This window comes from Echinops telfairi, unplaced genomic scaffold, assembly GCF_000313985.2.
Source record: "Echinops telfairi isolate 266 unplaced genomic scaffold, ASM31398v2 ScPeMD7_3;HRSCAF=10, whole genome shotgun sequence".
Taxonomy (NCBI): domain Eukaryota; kingdom Metazoa; phylum Chordata; class Mammalia; order Afrosoricida; family Tenrecidae; genus Echinops; species Echinops telfairi.
This window is the reverse complement of record NW_022103899.1, coordinates 17,407,640-17,434,535: the sequence shown is the minus strand read 5'-3', so window position 1 is coordinate 17,434,535 and position 26,896 is coordinate 17,407,640. Positions and strand designations below refer to the sequence as shown.

Genomic DNA, 26,896 nt, shown 5'->3' with positions numbered 1-26,896 from the left:
TGAACTCCTCAGGTCCAGTGATGAGAGAAGTTGCCATTTTAAGGCTTGCTACAGGGTAACGTGCTCCTGTACATTTTCTCATGCACTATTTGGAGAAACCCATGTAATAAGAATCCAAAAGCCAGCATCAACCTGCTAGTATTGTGGGTGACTGAGATGTAGTCAATGAATATGCCCTTCTCACTATAATTCCTTATTTATAACTTCTATATTGTCATTCAGGGCTTGATGGAGACCAAGTAGCACACATAGGAAGGTCTCCGCAGAGATCAGCACAGAGGGGCCACGAAGAGGGATACCCTGCACTTCCAGACAGCAAGTTCATCAGCATAAAGGTAATTAGACACAAATTTATTAAAACAGAAGAGCAGCAACTCCTGCCAAGTCTCTCCTATGTCACCAGCACTTGGCACAAGCCGGCAGAGCACAGATCACCAACATTCCTGCCCAATTTCTCCCCGTCCAGGAGCTCTCTAGGATGGCTGGTTGGCCAACCTCTCTGTGTCCAGACTGGGAAGTACATAAACACAAAAAGGTTTGGCTCTGGGCTCACGCTAAACCCTTCCAGCCCTGCCTTCCAATAGCAGGCACAGAACAGCCTGACAAACTGGATAGACCTGAAGATTCACCAGGTGTCGCAGGACACCAGCCTGTGGGGAGCAGCCAAGTTGCTCACATAAGCAAACCACCCTCTGTGTAGGCTATTGCTTAATTCCTCCCTCCTAAGCCATCTAGGAAAGCGGCAGAATTGAACAAGGATATAGACATCTCGCCCACTCCACTTAGTCGCCTCCCTCATCTGAAAAGAGCAAACCACTTCCCCTCTGGCTTTATCCACTACAGGTTTATTCCTTTAAGATACTTAACCTAAACCATGAGAATACAGGACTCTCAGCCCTACCAGACCCTAAGAGTATTTCTCTACCCTTCATCTCAACCCCACCCTGACATCCTAAAAGGCCACAAGGTAGTAGAACAACATACTGCCAGACACTGTCCCCAACTGCTCGGAAGACCTCTGCTCCACACAGTCGGATGTCCCCCAGGACAAGGTCGAGAACCCGGATGCCTTTTTGCTGGTATTGTTTTTGCTCCAGGTTCTATCATTCCAATACCCTCCTCCTCTTTATAACCACACTTTGCACTTGTCTTATCATGCGTCCTTAATCAGGACTGCCCCCTCCATTGGTATACATAAGGACAGAAAAAATTATTATTACTTTTTTTTTTACTTTCAATTTACTTCATTTGTTTTCTAGTCCCTCAACACATCATCAATCCACAAGTCAGCACCCACATCAGGGTCACAGCTCCTGGCAGAGCTTAGAGCCCAAACAAAGGTCCATTAACAGCTCCTCTGCTTCTCACGCTAGTATGATCTTTTCTATTTTACTTTTAGTACTTTTGTCACTTGCTCTTTCTTTCTTTAATTTCAATATCTAAACTTGTATTGCATAGTTTTTCTACCTATCTTTTAAACTCTTTTCTTCTCATTAATCCTTCTCTTCCTTTCTCATTCTCATAAAACTAAAAGCTGACACAACTCTTACAAATTTTTCCTTTTTTCTCTCAAATATCCATTCCTCTGTCATTGTGAAGGAAAATTTAAAAATCATTTTGTTGAGGTCTTGTACAATTCTTATCACAATCCATACATAGATCCATTGTGTCAAGCACATTTGTATATTTGTTCCCATCATCATTCTCAAAACATTTGCCTTCTACTTAAGCCCTTAATATCAGCTCCTCATTTTCCCCCCACCCTCCCTACTACACCCTCCCTCATGAACCATTCATAATTTTTAAATTATTATTATTTTGTCATATCTTACACTGTCCAACATGTCTCACTTCTCTGTTGTCCATCTCCCAGGGAGGAGGTTATAAGTAGATTCTTGTAATTGGTTCTCACTTTCCACCCCACATTCTCTCCACCCTCCAGGCATTACCACTCTCACCACTGGTCCTGAAGGGGTCATCTGTCCTGGATTCCCTGTGTTTAAATTTGCTGTCTGTACCAATGTACATCCTCTGGTCTAGCCAGCTTTGTAAGGTAGAATTTGGATCACGATAGTGGCAGAAAGGAAGCATTTAAGAACTAGAGGAAAGTTGTATGTTTCATTGTTGCTACCCTGTACCCTGACTGGCTCATCTCCTCCTCACAACCCTTCAATGAGGGAGTATCCCGTTGCCTACCGATGGGCTTTGAGTCTCCACTCTGCATTCACCCTCATTTACAATGATATGATTTTTTCTTCTTTGCTGTCTGATACCTGATCCTTTCTACACCTCCTGGTCACACAGGCTGGTGTGCTTCTTCCATGTGGGCTTTGATGCTTCTGAGCTAGATGACCACTTCTTTACCTTTAAGCCTTTAAGACTCCAGATGCTATATCTTTTGATAGCTGGGCACCATCAGCTTTCTTCACCACATTTGCTTATGCACACATTTGTCTTCAGGGATCATTTCGGGAAGGTGTGCATCATGGAATGCCAATTTAATAGAACAACATGTTCTTGCATTAAGTAAGTACTTGAGTGGAGGTCCAATGTCCATCTGCTGCCTTAGCATTAAACCTATAAATATATGCACATAGAACTATTTCCCCACCATCCTATATAAATATATTTACATATGTATATGCCTGTATTTAGACCTCTAAAAATACCCTTTGTCAACTAGTTCTTTCCTCTATTTCCTTTTACATCCCTCTTGTCCCACTACCATGCTCAGCCTTCATTTGGGTTTCAGTAATTTCTCTTGGTTACATTGCCCTAAGCAAAGATATTTTTAGCCTACCAAGGTGTTCTTTTAAACTACCAATTAACACTACTTGATCCCTCTCTTTTTTTGGTGTTGCTTCCTTGTTCCTTTCTTTCTGCTTCCTATAACACTTGCTCTTCTACTTGTTTACACTCCCCCCCCCCAACATTTAATCTAACCCTATCCCCAAATAAATATACATGCACCCAGTGACAGATCCTCAAAAGACATCAATTGATTACTCACAGAATTGAAAAATGATCTAGGCATCTCAACAATAATAACAGGAGACTTCAATATGCCACTTTCAAGGAAAGACAGAACACCAAGAAGAAGAAAAAAAACAAAAAGCTCAACAACACAGTCAACAAATTCTGCAATTGACCACATACTAGACCACAAAGTATGCCTCAACACATTAGGAAAGTGAGGTAGTTAATTTATTGTGCCAACCTGGCTGATAAACACATGTGGGGTTAATCGAAGGACAGAGGGATAAATGGCTCAGTGAGCCTCGCCTTTCTTGTTCCCGGGTCTATTACTTTGTGATGGTTGGACCAGGGTGCAGCTGCCTTAGCAGCCAGTTCCCTGCTTCAGCTGGAAAGGCTCACTTTCTGCAAGACATCCCTGAGGAGAAGCCACATGGACCTACCCTGATGCAAGCCTGGGTGCTGGAGCAGCCGCATGGAGACCACTGCCAGTGCTGAGATGTTTACACATTCACTGATTCGGCTTTCCTCCTGCAGTTAGCATCATTGTGTGTGTTTGTGAGATGAAGGAGGACTTTGTGTATTGGTGTCAGACATATGGGTTAATGTTGGACTTGTGGGCTTGGGCAGCACTGGGTTGGGATGTTTTCTTGATGCGCACTTAACTTTTGTATAAAACTCTCTCTTATACATGAGTTTCTGTGGATTTGTTTCCCTAAAGTACCCAGAATAGCACAGAGAGAGAGAGAGATCCTACAACATATCTTCTCAAACTTCCAGTATAAAATTAGAAATCAACAATAAAATGCTCAAAAACATAGAGGCAAACACATAGAGACTGAACAACATGATACTCAAAAATGATTGTGTTATAAAGCAAATAAAGGAGGAAGTAAAAACATATCCTTGAGACAAATGAGAATGATAGCACAACATATCAAAACGTTTAGGACATAGCAAAAGCATTAATCAGAGGCGAAGTTATAGCACACTTTCAAGAACTGGAATAAGGACAGCAACATAAACCTTCCAATCAAAGAAGGAAAGAAATCACAGGCATCAACGCAGAAATAAACAATGTGGGGAGTGGGGGAGCAATTGAAAAAAATCAATAAGACAAGAATCTGGTGCTTTGAAAGGATTAACAAAATAGACAACTGGCAAACTTCACAAATGGGAAAAAAAAAAAAGATACAAATACCCAGAATAAGAGACAAAAAGGGTAACATTACAATAGATCCAAATGAAATAAAAAATAACAATAATATGCTACTATGAAAAACTGTATTCAGAAACATTAGACAATTTAGAAGAAATGGACAGATACCTAGAAATACCTCACCCATTCAAATTAATGCAGACAGATATTGAAAAACTTACCAGAACCATAAAAGAAGAGAATTAGAGCAAATCATTAAGAAACTACCAACCAAGATAAGCCCAGGGCCAGATGGTTGCACAAGGGAATTCTCCCAACTAATCCAAGAAGATCTGACCCAATAGTACACAAACTTTCCAGATCATAGAAAAAGACAACAAACTCCCAAACCCATTCTAGGAAGCCAGCATTACACTGATAACCAAACCTTACAAAGACAGACAATTATAGACCAATATTGCTCATGAATGTAGACACTACAATCCTCAACAAACTCTGGCCAATAGAATCCAACATCATATCAAAAAAATAATTCACCATGACCGAGTGGGATTCATTTGAGGGATTCAGGGATGGTTCAATATTTGAAAAACAACCAATGTAATCCACAACATAAACAAGGCAAAGAGTAAAAACCACAAGATCATATCAATAGATGCAGAAAAGGCGTTTGACATTATTTAACACCTATTTTTTATTTTAAAAATTTAATCAACACAATAGGAATAGAAGGAAAATTTCTCAGCATAATAAAAGCTACATGTGAAAAATCAACAGCCAACATAACACTTAATGGAGAAAAGACAGAAACATTTCCGCTGAAAACCAGAACCAGACAGAGATGTCCACAGGGAAAGAGAGACCAGACTTCAACCCAGTGCTCCAAGATATGAATGCAACATGCCAACATAAAGTAGGGAACCAGTGGAGAGCTCCGAGGGGCTGTCCCTAATCCCAACTATGTGGACACCTGCCCCTCCCCACAAAAGAATGTATTTCAGAGGACAGCACTGAAACTGCAGCTCAGGGAGAAGGACATAACTGATCAGAGCACACGGGAGCAAAGGAAGGGGGAGGAGGAGAGAGTGGAGCATATCCTGGTGCACCAAGCCTTGAGGACGATATTCCTGCTCAGAGCAGCCAATCCACAGAGAAGCCCATATGGCCAGCCTCACTATAAGACACGACTTCCCTTAGTGACCCATAGCCCTATAGGGGACAACACTGGAGACACAGTGTGGGAATTCCACCCAATCTGATCCCACCACACCTAGGCAAAACACTAAGGTCATGCAACAGAACAGCAAGGGGAACAGAGCAACAAAGTCCCTAGGGAATACCAAAAATAGACTTTGGGGTCAGGGGTTAGCACCCCATCAGAAAACACTCCAAAAAGCCAACAGTCCTTGAACTAATGGCAAACTTTTCTTTTTTGTCAGTGTTGTTTTGTCATGGGCTTTTTGTTGTTGTTATTGTTTGTTTTCTTTTGTTGCTTGGTTTTGTTCTGTCTTGTATATGTGCATGTTATCATCTCCGCAGGTCTGTCTAAATAAGATAGGCTGGATGAACAATCTGGAGGAGAAAACAACAGGACCAATAGTTCCAGGGAGAAGGGGAGGTTGGGGGAAAGGAATTGGTGTTAACAAACCCAGGGACAAGGGAACAACAAGTGATCCAAATTGGTGGTGAGGAGGGTATAGAAGGCCTGGTAAGGTGTGACCAAGGGTAATGTAACCTAGAGGAATACAGAAAGCCAAATGAAGGCTGAGCATTATAGTGGGACAAGAGGAAAGTAAAAGGAAATAAAGGAAAGAGCTATGAGGCAAAGGGCATTTATACAGCTCTAAATAAAGGCATGTACATATGTAAATATATTTATATATGAGGATAGAGAAAAGATCTATGTGCATATATTTATAGGTTTAGTATTAAGGTAGCAGATGGACATTGGGCCTCCACTCAAGTACTCCCTCAATGCAAGAATACTTTGTTCTATTAAATTGGCATTCCATGATGCTCACCTTCCCGACACAATTGCTGAAGACAAAGCGGGTGCATAAGCAAATAATGTAAAGAAAGCTGATGGTGCCCGGTTATCAAAAGATATAGCGTCTGGGGTCTTAAAGGCTTGAAGGTAAATAAGTGGCCATTTAGCTCAGAAGCAACAAAGCCCACATGGAAGAAGCACACCAGCCTTGTGTGATCACGAGGTGTCGAAGGGATGAGGTACCAGGCATCAAAGAACAAAAAATCATATCATTGTGAATGTGGGAGAGTGTGGAGTGGGGACCCAAAGCCCATCTGTAGGCAACTGGACATCCCCTTAGGAAGGATCGTGAGAAGCAGACGAGCCAATCAGTGTGCAACGATGAAACATACAACTTTCCTCTAGTTCCTAAGTGTTTCCTCCCCCACCACTATCATGGTTCCAATTCTACCTTACAAATCTGGCTAGACCAGAGGATGTACACTGGTACAGATAGAAACTGGAAACACAGGGAATCCAGGACCGATGATCCCTTCAGGACCAGTGGTGAGAGTGGCGATATCAGGAGGGTGGAGGGAGGGTGAGGTGGAAAGAGGGAACCGATTACATGGATCTACATATAACCTCCTTCCTGAGGGATGGACAACAGAAATGTGGGTAAAGGGAGACGTCAGATAGTGTAAGATATGACAAAATAATAATTTATAAATTATCTAGGGTTCATGAGGAAGGGGGAGCAGAGAGGACGGGGAAATGAGGAGATGATGCCAGGGGTTAAGTGAAGAGCAAATGTTTTGAGAAGGATGAGGGCAATGAATCTACAAATGTGCTTTATGCAATTGATGTATGTATGGATTATGATAAGAGTTGTACGATCCCCAACAAATGATTTAAAAAAAAAAAAAAAAAGCAAATGGTGCACAGGGGAAAAGCTACTATAGGCATACATCCCCAGGACAAAGTCCAGACTCAATCCAGGGATACATATGGCAGGCAACTAAAAAGGAAAAAGGAGGGGAAAAGAAAAAACAGGGTGGGGAGAATGGATAGTGGAGAAACAGAGCACTAACCCACCTAAGGGGAGGGTATTATTTATATCTCCACAAGAAAGGGACAGAGGGACCAGATCTCAGCTTGGTGTGCCAAGACTTGAATGCAACATACCAGCATGAAAAAGTGAACCAATAGAGAGGTCTGTGGGGCTGGCCCCAATCCCAGCTACGTGGAACTCCTCCCCAGAAGAATGAAATACAGAGGACAGCACTGAAGCTACAGCTCGGGGAGAGGGGCGCATCTGCTCAGAACACATGGGAGCAAACTAAGAAGGAAGGAGAGAGAAAGAGAGAGTAGAACATAATCTGGCCCATCAAGCCCCGAGGACGATATTCCTGCTCAGAGCAGCCAATGCACAGATAGGACCATAGGGTGGGCCCCACCAGGAGACACAACATCCCCTCATGGACTCATAGCACTATGGAGGACAACACTGCAGACAGTGTGGGAATTGTGCCCGATCTGACCCCACACAGCGGGGTGAAACAGGAAGGGAGAGCAACAGAGCAGCAAGGGGAGCAAAGCAATAAAGTCCCTGAGGAATCCCAAAAATAGATTTCTGGGACAGGGTGTGACACCTCATCAGACTTGACTGGAAAACTAATAAAAGTCCACAGACAGACCTGGAACTATTTATAGACTTTTATTTTGTTGTTGTTGTTGATTGTTTTGTTTTTGTGTTTATCTTGATAAGATAGGGAAGATAAACAAGCCTGAGGAGAAACCAATGGGACCTACGGTTCTGGGAGACATGGGAGATGGGGAGGTAGGGAACCAACAAACCCAGGCACAAGGGAACAATAAGTGATCTAAAATCAAAGGCAAGGAGAGCAGAAGATGCCTGGTGGGGCTTGATCAAGTGCAATATAATCAAGAAGGATTACTGGGAGGCAAATGAAGATCGAAACAATAGTGGGACAGGAGGAAAGTAAAAGGATATAGAGGAAAGAACTAGGAGGCAAAGGACACTTATAGAGATATAAATACAGGGACATGTGTATGTAAATATATTTATATATAACAATAGGGACATAGTTCTATGTACATATTTTATATGTTAAATAATAAGGTAGCAGATGGACATTGGGCCTCTACTCAAGCACTCCCTCAATGTAAGAACACTGTTATAATAACCTAGCATTCTGTGATGCTCACCTTCCTGACACAATCACTGAAGACAAAATAGGTGCATAAGCAAATATGGTAAAGAAAGCTGATGGTGTTTGGCTATCAAAAGATATAGCATCTGGGGTCTTAAATGCTTGAAGACAAACAAGCTTCCATCTAGACAGGAAGCAACAAAGCCCACATGGAAGAAGCACACCAGCCTGTGTAATCATGAGGTATTGGGTGGGAGTAGAGACCCCAAACCCATCTGTAGACAATTGGACATCCCCTCACAGAAGGGTCACAAGGAAGGGACGACCAGCCAACATGCAGTACAGCATCGATGAAACACACCACTTTCCTCTAGTTCTTTGATGCTTCTTCCCTCCACCTCCCCCCTACCCCCCCGACTGTTATGGCCCCAAATCTACCTTACAAATCCGACTAGACCAGAGCAGGTACACTGGTACAGATAAGAGCTCGCAACACAGAGTCCAGGACAGATAAACCTCTCCAGAACAATAATTGCATTAGCAATACCAGGAGGGTAGGGAGAAAGGTGGCGGGGAGAAAGGGGGAAACAATCACAAGGATCTACATATAACCACCACTCTCCCAAAGGGGCAACAGAAACATAGGTGAAGGGAGACACCAGTCGGTCTAAGATATGAAAATAATAATAATAATTTATAAATTATCAAGGGTTCAGGAGGGAGGCAGGGTGTGGAGGGAAGGAAAAAATGAGGAACAATACCAAGGGCTCAAGTAGAAAGAAAATGTTTTGAAAGAGGTGATGATGGCAATATACGTACAAATGTGCTGGACACAACGGATGGATGGATTGTTATAACAGCTGTAAAAGCCCCCAATAAAATGATTTTAAAAAGAAAAAGAAATGAAAAAAGGAATTACCAATTTCATACAGGTAAGCAAAAGACACAGGATTAGCAAAGAACTCCTGAAAAAGAAAAACCAGGTAGGAGGCCTCCCACTACCTGACCTGAAGTGGCCACATTGCCACAGACACATAGCCCGATGGATAAGAACAGAAAAACTAGACATAAATGAATCTTGCCTAATAGAGGGAATTAATCTTCAGCAAGAACCTAGAAATCCAATGAGACAAAGACAGACTCTTCAACAAAAGTTGTTGGACCAACTGGATTTCCATATGTAGGAAAATGAAACAAGACCCTTCTCTTTCTCTCTACACAAAAGTGAACTCAAGATGGATGAAAGAGCTACATGTAAACCTCAGATCTATCAGGATCATCAATGAAAAAGCTGGAACAAATGTAAGGGCCCTCTTGAAGGGCACACATGGACTCCCAAGTATAATGGAGGAGGCACACCCAGTGGAGAGCGAGATAGATGACTGGGACATGCTGGAATTACATCACTTATGCACGCCCAAGACTTCATCAGGAGAGTAAAATGAGAACCCACAGTGTGTTAGACAGGGTTCTCTAGAGACACAAAACCGGGACACTTATGATTACATATAGAGAGAGATAAATACAGCATGAAGGAATACAACAGCTAATTAGTCCATACACCAGTACAGAGGGCTCAGTTCAACTCACTTCCATGGAACAGCCAATAACCTGGAAGGCCATCAATTCACAAGGGCCGCTGGGTCCAGGGTCAAGGAAGCAGACAGTTGAGTCTTCTGTAGAGCAATGCTGGCAGTCCAGCCACAGGCAGCAAACAGCAGGGCAGGTCACCAATAGTCAGGAAGACAACTAGGTCCGACAGTCTCAAGCTCAAGCAATGGATACAATAGCAGCGTGGCGAAGCAGATCTTGAAGGAACCTCAAGCTCTAGGGTCATGAGCCTCAGGTTAGCAGTCCCGCAGGTGGTGTAGCTCACAAATTGAGGCAGAGAACTCGCAGCTGCATGCTGGTCCGATCACCGGAGAGCAAGAGCAAGAGAGGCAGGGCTTGCCTATCCATTTATCTCTTTGCCCTCCAATCAAACTGCAACCTTATTAATTCCACATGTTCCTATTGGCCAGGTTGGCACAATAAACCTAGCTATCACACACAGAATGGGAAAAGTTTTTACCAACAACATATTGGACAAGGGTTTAATTATTAAAATCTACAGCACTCAACAACAGCTCAATAAGAAAATAACAAACAACCCAATTATGAAGTAGGAAAAAGACATGAATGGACAGTTCACCAAAAATGAAATTCAAATGGCTAACAAACACATGAAAAAAATCACGAACACCAGCCATCAGGGAGATGCAAATTAAAACCATCACTTTACACCCACAATGCTAGCCCAATTTAATAAAACAACAAATGCTAGAGAGGAAGTAGAGAGATTGGAACTCTTATACACTGCTGGTGGACTTGCAAATACATAGAACCACTATGGAAAACCATATGGCGATATTTAAAGTGACTGGGAATTGAAATCCGATAAAATCCAGCAATACCATTACCAGGTATATACCCCAAAGAAATAAGAGACACGACACGAATGGATGGATGCCCGCTCATGTTACAGCAGCACAGCTCACAAGCGCAGGAAACTGGAAGCAGCTCAAATGCCCAACAGTGGGAGAATGGATAAAGAAACTATGGTACATGCACACAACGGAAGACTATGCATCCCTGAAAAACACTGATGAAAGCATGAAGCACCACATGACATGGAAGGACCTGAGAACCATTGACTTATTGAGTGAAGTAAGTTAATCACAAAAGGGCAAATATTGTGTGAGTCCACTAAAAAAGGACAAACACCATGTAAACAAACCTTAGAGACAAATTCCCCAAGGATTAGAATGTCAGCCTCCTGGCCATGAACCATACATCGCCCTCCCCCCTCGCCCCCCATGTGTACATCATAGGAACCACCTCACATTGGCTGGGGTCACTTTTTCAAGAAGAAGGAAAATGGAGAAGACCAGGCACTTGATGCTATCCAACATTAAGGTAGCAGATGGACAAGGCTGTGACAGATCAACAGGCCCTCTGCAGGAATGAGAGGGGAACTTACTGGAAAATTAAGTGAAGAGCAGGAGAAGGGAGCATCTACATTTCAGAGAAGGCACTGATATTTCTGTTGGTGGTATGGTGGGTAAATAGAGAGGGAGAAGCAACGTCACTGCAGGAAGAGATGCTAAACAGTAGTTGTAGGGAACCCAAGGGGAGAGTAACCTGGTTCCATGGTCTTGGGGAGACACTTCAAATATGTTTCTACCCAATCCTCGGGGAACCACCCCATGGACTAAGCACTATGATGACCTTAGAGGCTGGCCTTACAGGAGCAAGGCATCCCCTAAGGGCCACACCGGAAAAACTCATTGTGGAAGCCCTACCTCAAAATTACCTGTACCCTTGGACTTAGGACTGAAACACGCTGATGGGACGTGAAAGAAAGGATGGCCACCCCAAGACTGTGGAAATGGCAGCTGGGTGGGGCCCTGGCTTAGTGAGTAGCCAGTGAAAGAGGACCCAGAACCACACGTATTTAGTACCTCGACGCTCCCCTTGGATTACTATGACAGACATTAACCTTATGGGCAAGGATCTCCCCTTGTAAGAAATGATACAGAAATTTTTACCCTAGCACCAACCCCCATGCTCAGTGTAAACCAAGCTCAGTGAATTAAGAGATCAATCTGTACAGCAACCTCTCCTGGATTGCATCTCGCAGTTGGACTGTATCCGCATAAACTCACACCAACAGAACCTTAAATGCCATGTCATTGGATAAATTATTGATGTTACCAATACATTGCCTTATACCCCAAGGGGATAATTGACAATGTTTTGTTTGTTGGTTGGTTGATTTGGTTGGTTGGTTGGTTGGTTTGGTGTGGGGGTTCTTTTTATTGCTGCTGCTGATGGTTTAGGTGTTTGACCTGTCATAATATGACCTCCGACATCAAACAGGGCTGTTCTCAACGCATGGACAAGCAGATGGATTCTCTGTCTGATGTAATTCAAGCCCCAATCCAAGAACGTCAGTGCTGATCACATGGGCCGGCTTGATTCCACCCTCGCTTTCATGAAGAGATCACTGAAACGAGGGTGCTACAGCAAAGTGTGGTGACAAAAGCAGATGGTGCCTGAAGGGTCCAATAGCAAGTCTGTTTGCAGTTTCCAGCCAGCTTTAATCCTCTGTTATTTGTTTACAGACAAATCCATGCTCCCTATCTCAACCATGCAGCCACAAGGCAAAACAACATCATCACAGCCTGCAGATGTGAGTGTCAGCCCAGGGCCGCTGAAGGATCCAACCAGAAAGATGCGAGGGAACCCTCCTGTCTAAAAGAGTTGTCGATATCCCAAAGACCTGCTACCTGAGAGCATCCCCTCTTCTCTCTCTGGCAGCTCCCTCTTGCTGCTCTTTGCTCTTGCCCTGCGGGTCCTCTAGAATACTTGCATCTCTCTCTCTCTCTCTCTCTCTCTCTCACACACACACACACACACACACATACACACACACACACACACACACACACACACCCCACTTCTGGGCTTGGGTTCCTGCAGCAGAAGCAGCAGCTGTGGCACCAGCACTCTTTCCTTGACAAACTCTGATGTAGTATGCTAGTGAGTCTGTATTAAACCTGCTTCTCTCTTTTCTGTGCAACTGGGGTTCTTGTAGCCTCTATTCTTTATAGGCTAGGTGTCTCCTTTTCTTTCACTTGACCCCAACCTCCCTCAACTACTCTAATTCCTTTTATCTCATTCCCTTTGATTTTTGTAATGTCCATTATCCCTAAATAAAACTTATTAACTAATATCATGTTTTGTCTCTAAAACCTTACAGTGCCCAGCTACCAATGGGAATAGTGTCTGGGGCCTTACAGGCTTGTACTCAAACAAGTAGCCATCTAAGTGAGGCATCAACTAAGTCCACATGTAAGAAGCACATCATGGTTTAAAATCAGGAAAGGTATGCATCAGGGTTGTATCTTCTCGCCATACTTGTTCATTCTATGGGCCAAAAAAATAATCAGAGAAACTGGCTTATATGTGCGGGGAAACAGAAAAATTTCTCCCAAGTTGTCTCCCCCAAATATATATTAGACTTAGGAGACTGCTTGCAGCAAATGGTAAATGATTGTCAAGTTATCTCCCTGAAGGCAGTCAGTTGCCAGACAACTGTCTGGTCCCATCACAGGTAGGCCCCACTGCCTGCTATTAAGGACAATGGGCTACTTCTTCCTAAAGGCTTGAAACCATTAATTTGGTTCCTGTAGGTGGGGTTTACACCTTACTGATAATGGTCTCTATAGGGAGCCAGAGAACAGGTCCAACCGCCTCAGTGACTTCCAAAGTAAGGCTGCCATCCTGAATCTAGGATCTGCCCATCTTGTCACATGTATAGCCTCAATCCCTCATTTTCCTATTATGTGGATCCCCCTAGATCACCACCTCCCATTACTGTATTACGTATAGCACAACTCTTTGCTGTGACTTATGTCTTCACCTGTAATTAGGGGGCTTGCATGTCCCCAGAGAATGTAAAAGACTTGGTTAGCAATAAATCAATCTCTCTCTCTCTCTCTCTCTCTCCATGTGGACCTCGCTGCGGTGCTGCGGTGAGCATTGCTACCATGAAATGTGTCAGACTCCATTATTTCAATCTCTCTTCTATCTCTCATGCTCTCTATGACTTTACTATAATCTTTACTTATTATTGCTGTACAATTGCACCTACCGGACCTGTGATGATGTGTTAGGGGCTGGCTGGTTAACCTTGACATATATGAAGAAGAATGTGGCATCAGGATGGGAGGAAAACTTATTAACTACCTGCTAAATGCAGATGACACAACCTTGCTTGCCAAAAGTGAGGAGGACTCAAGGGACTAGCAGTTGAAGATTAAGGATTGTAGCCTTCAGTACTGATACAACTCAATGAAAGGAAGACCAAAATCCCCACAACTGGACCAATAGGTAACATGATGATAAATGGAGAAAATGTTTAAGTTATCAAGGATATTGTCTTACTTTGATCCACAATCAAAGCTCATGGAAGCAGCAGTCTAGAAATCAAAGAACATGTTGCATTAGGTAAATGTGCTGCACAAGACCTATTTAGAGAATTGAAAAGCAAGGATGCTACTTTGAGGACTAAGATGTGCCTGACCCAAGCCATGGTATTTTAAACGGCCTCATAAGCAAGTGAAAGATGGACATTGAACAAGGAAGACCATAGAAGAATGAACTGTGGTGTTGGAGAAGAATACTGAAAGTGCCGCAGACTGCTGAAAGGACAAACTGATCTGTATTGGAAGGAGTAAGGGCAGGGTATTCCTTGGAGGCAAGGATGGCAAGACTTTGTCTTACATACTTTAGGCATATTGTCAAGAGAGACCAGTCCCTGGAGAAGGACATCATGGAGGGACAGCGAAGGAGAGGGAGGTCCTTAATGAGCTGGATTGACAGCATGGCTGCAACAATGGGTTCAGGCACAGGAACAATTGTACGGATGGTCCAGGACTGTGCAGTGTTTCGTTCTCACGATAGGTCATAGCTCACTCAGTGACACCTAACAATCACAACAACAAATCTCCAATTTAGGAGAGGGTGTGAACCAAGTCACACCATTTGTTTCCTTTGGGGTATGACACACTGAAAGAGAAAAGCCACACCTCAAAGTCATTTCTCCATGTATACAGCCATCTCAGAAGCAATATACCACAGAGGAACCCCAAGACCATCAGAAGAAGAATACTCAAAATCTGTCTGAAGTAGTGGAGACCAAGGCCAGAGATACCAGTGTCAAAGGCAGCTGTTCTCAACCTATGGGTCGAGACCCCTTTGAGGGGTTGAATGACCCTTTCACAGGGATGGCCTAAGACCATCAGAAAACACATATTTCTGACCTCAGTCTTAGGAACCGAGACACGGCTCCTATATCCATCTCCAGGCCGGTCCACCCACATGCAGACACGCCCACCTACCACCTACGAGTACCCGTCGTGAAGACTGTTACCCATGCTACACTATGCTTCAAGACAACCTTTCATTTATTTGTCATTAGAAATAGATATTTCACAATATAGAATTACATATTGTTTTGTGATGAATCACTCACTATGCTTTAATGATGTTCAGTTTGTAACAATGAAAATATAACCTGCATATCAGATATTTACGTGATGATTCATAACAGTAGCAAAATTATAGTTATGAAGTAGCAAAGAAAATAATTTTATGGTTGGGAGATCACCACAACCTGAGGAGCTGTATTAAGGCATTAGGAAGGTTGAGAATCACTGGTCTAAGGCATGGAGACTATAAGACAGAGCAAAGGAGTCAGGCCAAGCCTGAGGCAAGGAAGACAGGAGACAGAACAGAGGATCCCCCCAAGACACTGGGACTGTGAGGCAGACCAACAGTTGGGCGTCCTGGCTCTTGTAGGCAGAGGCCAAGGGGACAGTGACTAAGGGGCTGAGGGCTTGAAAGAGACGTGGTAATCGGCTGAGGACAGGTGCTGCTGTGAGCCAAGGACTGCGTCCTTACTGGTCACTGATTCTAACTTGTAGTGACTTATTAAATTCCATAATAAACCCCCTTCCTTGTGAGTTCTGTGTGGCTATTGCAATGAACTATTGAACCCAGCATAGAAATAGAGTGGTGTGGGAGGGACAGCTTGTCAGAACAGGTTTTAAAAAAAAGGTAGAAGGTTAAGGCATGTCTGATTTCTGCTTCATGATAGCAGGAAATCCAAGGGAGGTCAGATTATCATCCATGCCATTTTCACCGTGAGTCCCCTTGGAAGTGAATCTTCCAGCCCCAGTTTGGCCTTCAGATGGCTGCTGACTCCATCAGAGACCCCGAACCAGAATCATCCAGCCAAATGATTCCCAAATTCCTGCCTCACAAATATCATAAACACTGAGTATTGTATGTAAGAGATAACAAATACTTATTGTTACTTAAAGCCACAAAGGATTAGGGTAATTTGCCATATAGCAACTCAAACACATATAATAAAGATGTTTGAATATTAAATTCCACTAAGTTCACTGGCTAATATAAATTCAGCTATAAAATGCTAGTCAGGTTTTCAGAAAAGGAGTTTGAATAACCTTCAAAAATATTTCTCTACAAAATCAGTCCTGGTTATGGTTGATATGTAGACCAAGTCACACACACAAAAAAAATATTAACTCCAAAAAAGGGGCAAATTCACGATGGCAAGAAATATTATTCACTTGTTTGAAAGACAGAATTGTGTTCTTGAAAATGCATATTTGATATAAAGACTATCTAAAGTAAAGTATACCATGTACTATAGATTGTCAGTAATACACTGTTCATGTATTTTGGGTTTGTATTTTTCTTTTCCTTCAAATGATCCTGGCATTTCTGTTGGAGCCATCTGGCAATACTATTTCCAAACATGCATTGGAAGTTCCAGAACGGAACTTCACATGGGGCTATGCAAATAAGGTCAAGGATAGTTAGAGCTATAAACTAAAACTGCTGAAGATTTCACTTGAACGGAAGGTCTTCTATTTGCCAAGCATTGTGCTAGTGCTTGAGAGAGAATAATCAGTCAAGTGTGGGTTTTTAGCAAACGAAAAGGATCTGAGAACCCTTCTCAAGTGTTAAAGGCATTTTTACAAGGGGCTGATGAATTCAAGAAGGATGTGGAATAGAATGAAAATGATGGCCACAAAGAACTAAATTTATCAAAGAAGAGCCCCAGAGCCAGCCAAGGTTTATTTAACTTCCCTGCTGGGGAGATGTTGGAGACTCAGTTGACATCAGTAGCACATTGCCTATCAATTTTAGATTTGCTCTTATGTGGTCATTATGTTAATTAGTGAGTAGAGTCAGCTCTCAATTAGCTCTCATTCTATTGGTGTGGGTGCTGTCATTCTTGACAATTTTTGTTTTCCATATGAACTATCCTTGGAAAACATTTTTTACAGAGATATGTAAATTAAGTCAGACTGGTTGGGCTTTTAAACCTTTATAATTAGAACAAAGACTTGTTCAGATGCACATACTCAAAATCCTCCTCTGCAGGGAGTAACTCTACAGAAAAGTCTTGTATATAAACACAAGAATGCATGTAGATGTTCTATGATGTGTTGTTTTTAATAAATAATAGTTAGAAGCATTAATAGGGAGATAAAGCATGATTTCTTTTTAAATTGAACTGTTATGATCGCTCTCATTTTAAGATTTACCTGATCTTGCTTGCTTACTACTCAAGTGATCTTTAGATTCAACTTATCTAGTTCCAGGAGAAAAAAAATGATATTTTTTATTGAATTTTCCTTATATATATTAACTTCAGAGAATTGAAGTTTCTCTGAGGTTAAACCATCCTATGCAAGAAAGAATGGATTTCTACTTGTCTGCTTTTTAAAATTTATTTGACTTTCATATAGTTAATGAGGCCATCTCCCATTCACTATGAGTCTGTTGGTGTGGCTGGGTAAGGGCGATGAGTGGACATGTGACCAAGTTCTCTCAAGCAGAGTCATTGTATTGGGTTCTGGTATGGGTACATGGTCCAGGCTGAACCAATGAGCTGCAGCTTGAGAACTGCTATCTGAAAGATTAAAGAGAGAGAGAAAGGCCCTTTCTGTAGTGTTACTAAGGTAGGAGAATGTAAGCCTTCAGTGGCATAGAAAGAATCTCAAACCAAAGTTAACCGAAAAAAGAGAATCAATCAGATGATGCAGTGAACAAGATTCCTGAACAATTTTTACATACTCAGAATGCCGCCTTGTTTGATCAGCGACTTGAAGCCAATGCATTTATTTTCTTTGTTTAAGCTATACCAAGTTGAATTTGTATGACTTGCAACTGAAAGACGTAACTTGGCTCATAGAATGCTGCTTGTTATTATAGGCCAGCGATCTCCTCTCACAAAATCATTTCTGTCTTCTCCCTTGATCATTCTCTTCTCTCTTCCTTTGAATCAAAGTCCTGAGATAGGGAAAGGGCATCATGAGAAATAGCTGAGCCCTTTACTCCCCAGAAAGAGCTCAGAAATAAGCAATTCAAGCACATCACTTTCTCTGAAAACTCCTGCTTCCATAGCTGGACAAGGGGATCTTTTGCTTCGAGGCATGTAATTAAACTTACAGTAAGGATTTTAGCTTAGGAAGAAATAGCCTTTCCAGACTTACTCATTTCCAGCCACTAGAAACTTTTTCATATGTATAAGACGCCTGATAACAGTGGAGCTGACATGCCCCCTCCCCATTTTTTAACATAAAGATCAGCTTCCTAGTTCTTGCTTTACAAAGCAGAGCTACATTTTGTAACTGATTAAACAGATAAAGGACAGAAGGTATGAACCTGGAGCTACTTTCTCTAAGCAGTTTAAATGTGTGCAACCCAAAGCTACGTGATAGCTTTAATATACCTGTCCTCATTTCACATATTCTCCGCCTTATTGCTTTCACCACCAAACAGGAAGAGGCCCTGCAGTCCAACAAACCCACCAAATGTGCAGTAAGCCATTTCACAGCGGGAGCCCCAGCATCGCCCAGCATGGGGTTCTGCCTCTCAGTGCTGTGAAAAGCCTGTCTCCGCTGATGCCGCAGACTCACTTTTTAGCTGATGCTGCAGCTTCTTACGTTGGGGATAAGCAATTTCTATGCTGTGATTTTCTCGCATGGATTTCGGAAATGGTTAATACTAACTTGGCACAGCCTAGCCATCCAAAATTCCCGAAGAAATGATAGTTTATCCTTGGAAATACAGAGTAAGGTTGTAAACACATTTCAAGATTCGGCTTTAAACCTTATGCTCCATATTCAAGCTCCATATTTGAGTCCATTGGCAATGAACAGCCTTACTTCTTCTCATTCATTTCTAGCTTAGGAAACACATGCCCTCAAACAGGGATCAGACTCTCCAGAACGCTGTAAGCTATTGCGTACTCCCGCCCATGCCCTCTATAGCAATTATTGAGTAACTATTATGTATTCAACTTCCTGAATTCTGTACTAGAATCCATTCTTTGTTTCATTCCAGCTGAATTTCCCCCCTTCTATTTTCATTCCCTCGCTCCTTTCCTTCCTTCTTTTTTGTTCAAAGCCTCTTGCTGAGCCCTGAGTTTAATTTTTGGTATGTGTAGCCATTTATTTTGATGATGGAGTTCAATAAATAAGTTACAGATATGTCAACTTGACCCTCATTGGGCCACCTGTGGCATAGTGGGTTCTCTGCTGGGCTGCTAACCAGGTTCGCAAATCAAAACCATGAGCGGCTACTAGGGAGAAAGGTGAGGCTTTCCACTCTCATAAGGCACTAGTTTTGGCAACTTCAAGGGTATTTCTACCATGTCCCATAGGGTCGCTGGGACTGGAACTGATGATAGCAGTGAGGAGGGTTTGATGGTTTTCATGTGTGGAGCAGGCAAAAAATAATTCCTCTTTTTGATTGTTTGTTTGCTGTCCCCTCAGCTTGAGATACAGCTGCAAACCTGTATCTCCATGCTCCTAATGAACTTCTTCAAAAGTGTCCTTCCACTCATCCCAGCCGAGGGGCTGTGGCAGCAGCAGTGCCAGATCGCGAGGCTGTGTTAGGTGGAAAAGTCCTCAGCACTGACACCCTCCACATCGCTGAGACTGGCCTGTCATGGGGAGATGGCTCTGGATTAGGACTCTCAATAAAACACCTAGCACCTGTTCACATGCTGCGTTCAGGGGCATCAATGAGACTATTTATGTATATGCTATGGGGATGTGAAATTTGGAGAATCAAAAGAATCTGTTGCTACTGAAGAAGAAGACAACAGTGGTGATGGTGTTGAGCCTGTTGCTGAATTTAGATTTGTGCCCAGTGACAAACCAGCATTCAAAGCAAAGTGCACCGCAATGTATGAATGCCCAGATTTGCATCCAGATCCTGAAAATGAAGATGCAGATGATTATGGTGGAGAAGAGTATGCTGTGGCAGCACATGTACAAGGGCAGGGTGACATTCCGATGTTTCATGCCTGTGAAGAAGGATTATCCCATTTAATAGCAGAAGGCCAAGTCACATTGGAGAGATTACAAGGAATGCCTTCTCAGACTAAAAGCAACCAATAGGACATGTTTGGAGTCCGGATGGAAGACTCAATAAGCGATTTAGAAGATGGGATAGAGGTAGATACTATGTCCACAGCTGCTGGGCAAGTTGAGGATGCTGATGCTAGTCACCAAAAATTACTTTAAGATTCTGCCTATAACACACCATTCCTCTAGTTCTTTAATGCTTCATCACCCACCCCCATTATAATGACCCCAGTTCTATCTTACAAATCTGGCTAGACCACAGCATGTACACTGGTATAGATAGGAGCTATCAACACACAGAATCCAGGACAGATAAAGCCCACAGGACCAATAATGAGAGTAGTAATACCATGAGGGTAGGGGGAAGGTGTAGGGAGAAGGGGGAGGAAGGGGAAACCAATCACAATGATCAATGTACAACATGACCCCCTGCCCCAGGGGAAAAAAACCACAGAAATGTTGGTGAAGGAGGACAGCAGACAGTGTAAAATATGAAAATAAAAATAATTTATAAATTAGCAAGGGTTCGTGAGGGGGGGAAGGGGGGGGAAGAGGAGCTCATATCAAGGGTTCAAGTAGAAAGAAAATGTTTGGGAAATGATAATGGCAACATATGTACAAATATGCTTGATATAACTGATTTATGGATTGTTATAAGAGCTGTAAGAGCCCCCAATAAAATGATTTATTAAGATTAAAAAAAAGATTCTGCCTATAACAGTAAGAGAACTTTGGGCCTCTTACACTATGGAGTCAGCATTGGTAAAGGACTTTTCATCTCCAAAACTCACCTCAACCAGTGTTTTCTTGTCCCCAGCAATAAAGCCTTACGCATTGTATTAACAAAGATGAATGAACGTAACTGAGAGAGTATTTGTAGTGTATTGTATTTTCTGAGTCTCTATCCTCTGAGTAGGCCTTAATATCTACCTTTTTCTATAAGTCAGTAAGTAGCCTGGTAATGTAGGTTACTTACTGGGCTGCGATCCGAAAGGTCAGCAGTTCAAAACCACCAGCTGCTCCCTGAGGGAGAAGGGTGAGGCTTTCTACTCCTGTAAACAGTCACAGCCTCAGAAACTCACAGGACTGTTCTACCCTGTCCCAGTGTCCTCGTGGGGTCCCTAGGAATTGGTATGAGTCAATGACAGGGACTTTGGTTTAGGTTTGGGTTTCCGTAAGCTAGCAGGCCTACGAGAGGTGAACGTGTGCAGGAGCTTGGGGTTTGGTGGTTTTTAAACAAGGAGCCCTTAGAGAAACCATAGCCTTTGTTCATTTTCTGCAGGAATGAGGATCTTTTCCTAACATGGGGCCCAGATTAATTAATCCAGGTCTCTCCAGGTGGTCTCTTCAACAAACCCCCCCCCCACAATCACTCATGTCACCCATTCACAGTCTCTGGCACCCCTGCTCACCGTGCTGAGCCTGTCCAGTTCCAGTGTGTTCCAGCCTGTGAGGCTAGATCCTTCAGGCTCCAGCCTCTTAAAGAGTCATTTTCTATAACAGAACAAAGGAAACTGAGATGAAGTTCTCAATGTTCTCATGAGAATTATTTTGTCTTTGTAATAACTAAACAAATGAATCTAGGTTTTCTAATTAAAACAAATAAATCAAGAATAATTCACTCAAAATGCACATTTTGGTTACAGCGAGAGCAGTGAAGCAAGTGCTCAAGCAGGTAGGAGGCCAGAGAAGGAGAGTGGTGGGTGTTGACGCCATTCCCCCAGGAGCATCAGAAGATCCTGTCCTCAGGACACATTGCTCATGCTCCCAGGGCCTGGCTCTTCCTTAACCCCAACCCAAACCGAAACGGCTGCTTCCCAAGTCACTCTGACCCTTCACAATCAACCCCTTGTGCTACACCAGTGGTTCTCAACCTGGGGGTCATGGCCCCCTTTGTTGTTCGGCCCTTTCACAGGGGTCGTCTAAGACCATTAGAAAACACCAATTTCCTATGGTCTTAGGAACCAGACACCGCTCCTCTAATCATCTCTGGGCAGGTCCACCCACATGCAGATCCGCCCATCTACGAATACCCGGTGTGAAGACCGTTACCCATGCTACACCATGCTTCAAGACAAAATGTCATTTATCTGTCATTAGAAATAAATATTTCACAGTATATAATGACATATTGTTTTTGTAATTAATCACCATGCTTTAATGATGTGCAATTTGTAACAATGACAGTACATCCTGCATAGCAGATATTTACATGACAATTCATAACAGTGGCAAAATGACAGTGATGAAGTAGCAATGAAAGTAACGTTATGGTTGCAGTCACCACAGCATGAGGACCTGTCTTCAAGGGTCAAGGGCTGCGGCCTGAGGAAGGCAGAGAACCACTGTGCTGCAGTGTGCTGTGCTCCTCCGGGTCGTGAAAGCTGTGAGCTTCAGGGACAGGAGCTCAAAGCCTTTCTTCCCTAGGGTCCCTGCATGACTTTGAACCACCAACCATTTGGTTAACAGTCACCCCAGGGCGTCTTATCCTACAGTTAGAAAAAGATCCAACTTCTCCGCTACCACCTCTGACCAGACAGTCCATAGAGCAGTGGAGTCCTCGACGAGAAAAATGGACATCATTAATGCCCAGAAGCATTGACCTTTGGGGTTTAAGATGCAAGAGATATTTTACCTCTCCAGGAATTGGAAAGGCATGCCCCTAGGTACTCGTTACTCGATGCCAAGAAGGGCAGCAACTGTGTCCGTCTTCTTTGTTATCATTATTCCCGCGTCGAGCACAATACCTGTATGTAGTCGGTAGTCAGTAAATATTTGCTGAATGGATGAACTAGAAAATATCTGTACCATTAGATATAACTTTTCAACTATGGAAGTAAATTCTAGCACTTATCTTTAAAAATGTATGAAGGGAATGTTTGTGAACACTTCAACTCTAATCAAGGTGATTGAGGACAGTCTTAAGGAGGAAGAACTGGTGTTTGATTGTAAGTTAAATTCTAATCAAGTATATCTGACTCGCGTGTTGGAAATAGGGAAAGCACATGAAGAGAAGATTTTCACAAAAGCAGGGGTGGGGAAACAGGATCCGAGAAGAAAAGTTTGACAAATAATTGTGAAGTGTTGTCCAGAGGAAGAGAAGTTAAGACTAAACACTGACATTTTTAACTTTTTGTCAATACCTACAAAATACTTCTCAGAATTGAATTGTATCTAATGTTTGCATTTCTTGCTTATCGATTTTCTACTGACATTTCTTGACAGTTCTATTGCTCTTTTAAACTTTCCAATGCATCAATAGAAGCCAAACGACGGAAAGGTTGGTTAACAGCAGGGCACGTGGAAGGAAAGACCCTGTCTCAGAGTGCTGGCAAATGAGACGCCCGAGATGACCCAGTTCTAGCCCCACCCTCCACCCCCCACTCTCCCACCAGGTGAATGCCCCAAGTGGCGACTGGCTTGCTAACCCTGAAGAGGTGACTCATTTGCCTTACACACGTTTTGCCAACATCACTACGTTTCTCAGAGAACAAGGGCAGAGGCGGTAGAAAATGGTACCCCCTCCAAGGGTCTGTGATGGATACAAGAAACACACCTTGACTATCCCCAGGCTGTATATTAGGAGGGCTGGACTTTCTCCAAAGCGACTGGAAACAGACCCAAAGAACATCCTTTGTTACCTGCCATTATAACGCTATTCTTTGCTGGAGTGGTGTCTTTGGGGTCTCTTCACTTGCTACTCAGCCAAATAGCATGCAGTCCAAAGTCACTCGGTACTTCTTTCTGTGCAGCTCACCAAGTAATGAATTGCCTCCAAATTATCAAATGCATCTTGTCCATTGGCCACCTTGGTGCCTCTAGCATTTGCCCTTACAGATTACCAGCTCTCCCATCAGCTACAATGATGTTCCCACATGGACTGTCTCTTCCTAAAGTGGCTCCCACGCTAGCTCCAGTTCTCCTGCGGCCTCTACATCTCTGTCTTCTGTCCTTTCTCTCAGGCGGTCCCCGCATATTTTGAGTCTTCCCATAACACGGACTAACAGTTATTTCTTGAGCGGTGAGCTAGAGTAAAATGTCTTTATGTGGCTCTTCTACTCAAGTCTCTGTCACTCCCACCAGGTGATGAGGTGGCACGATGCAGACAGGGAGGTGTAACACTAATAGAGGAAACTGGTCTGTTTTCACCACCCTTTCACCACCACCCACACCCAACTCTAAGGATGATCCATCTTTGAAGCAGCACCAGAGTCCTCTAAACCCCATGTGTCTCTAAACGCTGAGGACCTTGAAAGGGCATGTCCAAGATTGCCAGAGGTTGAAGCTGCCAGGACCGGATGCACGAGAGACTGTAGCACGGATGGCGTCCCGTCTCTTCCTCCGACCCGAAACGAGGGAACCGCAGGACGGAGCAACAGGTGCGCTAGCTTCCTGGCCCGTGGAGGCAAAGGCCAGGAGACCACGTGGCTGAGAGCCCGAGGACCAGAGAAAGGCTTGGCGACCCCAGAGCTGAGCAGAGGTGTTGCTGAGGAGACCCCAGACAGTATCCTCACTGTTTGCTGCTCCTGACTTAGGCTAACTTATTGACTTCCCTAAAATCATTCCAGGAACGATTGACCCCAGCATATAGAGTGCAGTGGGAGGATGACCAGCTGATGTCAGCGGAGATCACGAGACTGGAGCATGCAGGCACGTCTGCTGCCCGCCTCGGGGCAATAGGGAAGCCAGGAGAGATGGGATCAGTCCCCCTCCGAGCCTTTTACCACGAGGAGCTGCTCTACCATCCCCCTGTCTGGAACTCAAGCCCAGCCTCTGCTGCTCTCCTGCATGTTAGACCCGTACTCATAACCGATAGCCTGCCATCCCCTCCAACAAAGAGGAGACCGTTAAAACCTGGACGAGAGAGCTTAAATTAAAAGATAAATCCTCTTTATCTTTTAACTCCATACTTCCAGGAGCTTTTTGCAATACCCTCATATGCTTTCCATGCAAAATATCAGGATCCTCAAATGGAAACAGCCTAAACAAGAGAGGGGAATTTATGCCAGTCCATATGTGAAGTGAATTTCATGATTCTGGCTCCCTTCTTTCTGGAGTGTTCTCAGCTCTGCCCTCTCCCATGTGTTTTCTTCATCCCCCCCCCTGTTTTTGTTGTTGCTGGTTTGATGGCCCAAAAGGGCCACGGCAGCTTCAGGATACAAAATGCACATCGTGGGGCACAGAAGAAAAGAGCGCCTCTCTCCCACAACCACTGAGAGGAAGTTTCAGTGACTTAATCCCGAGTGACGAGCTTGAGTCGGTGTGGATTTCTGCACAGTCACCGGTCAGAGATGCGCTCTGGGCCGTGACGGAAGGCAGGCCACGGCTGCAGATTCATATCCCAATCAGGTGCTTTGGCCAGGGCGATGGGATCACGACTATTTTAGCCACAGCCTTTCTCAGGAGCAAGAAGTGTGGCCCACCCCACCGTGGCTAACACATAATGGGGAAAAGGGGCGTGGGAAACAACCAATCACATTAACTCTATCCTGTTTATTTGAGATCCAGAAAAAGTGGGGTAGGGGGTAGTGGGGTAGGGACCTTAGGCAAGGTCCCTAAGAACTGAGGGGTCACGTGTGCATTTTAACCATTTGGGACATATGGTTCAAAGGTCATATCTTGGTGATCTAGTGCTGCTTGAATAGAAAGACCCCAAGTGGAGCGCTTTCACAGAGAAACATCTATTCTCTCACGGTTGGGAAGGCGAGCAGTCTGCGGGCAGGGGGCCAGCTCTGAGGAAAGGCTTTCTCTGTCAGCTCTGGAGGGAGCTCCTGTTTCTCGGAGACTTCCACGTGTCTTAGCATCACTTTCTCAGTGTCTAGGAGGCTCAGAGGAGCCCTGGGAGTGTAATGGTTATGCTTTCAGCTGTGATCCACAGTTCAAGATCACCAGCGTCTCTGAGGGAGACAGAAGGGCTACCTCCCATCGAGGGTTAGAGTTAGGGAAACAGAGGCAGGGCTGCCTTGTTCGGCAGGGCTGCTCGGAGTCGGTCTTGACCGGATGATGACAGTGAGCGAGGAGGTCCTCGAGGCAGAGACCCCTGGGTCTAAATGACTTTGTCCATTCCTAGTTCTTTTTTTCTCCATGACGGTGAGGTCATTCTCTCTCTGCTCACTTCTATCTCCTTTTATCTCTTCTAAGATACGTGGTGATGCATGCCATGCCCTAGGGAAATGCCCCACTTACATCCGATCTGGGTCTTGACCTAAATAAGGCTAGTGCATCCCATGCTTATCTCCTTACAAATGATGGTTAGTCATGTCATATCACATCACGAGGGTGATTGCATCACTACACAACTACCAAATGATGCCATCACATAACTGCCAAGCCACTGAGAATCATAGCCAAGCCAAGATGACGCATAATGGGGGTTGGGGAGAAGGCATAAGCTATGAATAAAAGTGCTTTTAAAGTGACTCTTCATAATTCTCTTTATAAGTATAAGTTTTGAGAACTGTTTTCAAGTTATAGGGAGTCCTCATGGTTACCTCTCATGCACTGCAGCCCCCTGCCCCCCACACACTGTATTCAACTCCTTATTGACTTCTTGCTGTCGAATTGTTTCTAACTCATGGCAACCTCAAGCAAAACAACGCAAAATACT

The 26,896-nt window shown here is 43.7% G+C and overlaps 1 pseudogene; it reads left to right on the top strand.

Moving 5' to 3' along the window:
* Window positions 1-19,731: 19,731 nt before the first annotated feature.
* Window positions 19,732-20,448, top strand: LOC101656675 (annotated as a pseudogene).
* The last annotated feature ends 6,448 nt before the right edge of the window (window positions 20,449-26,896 follow it).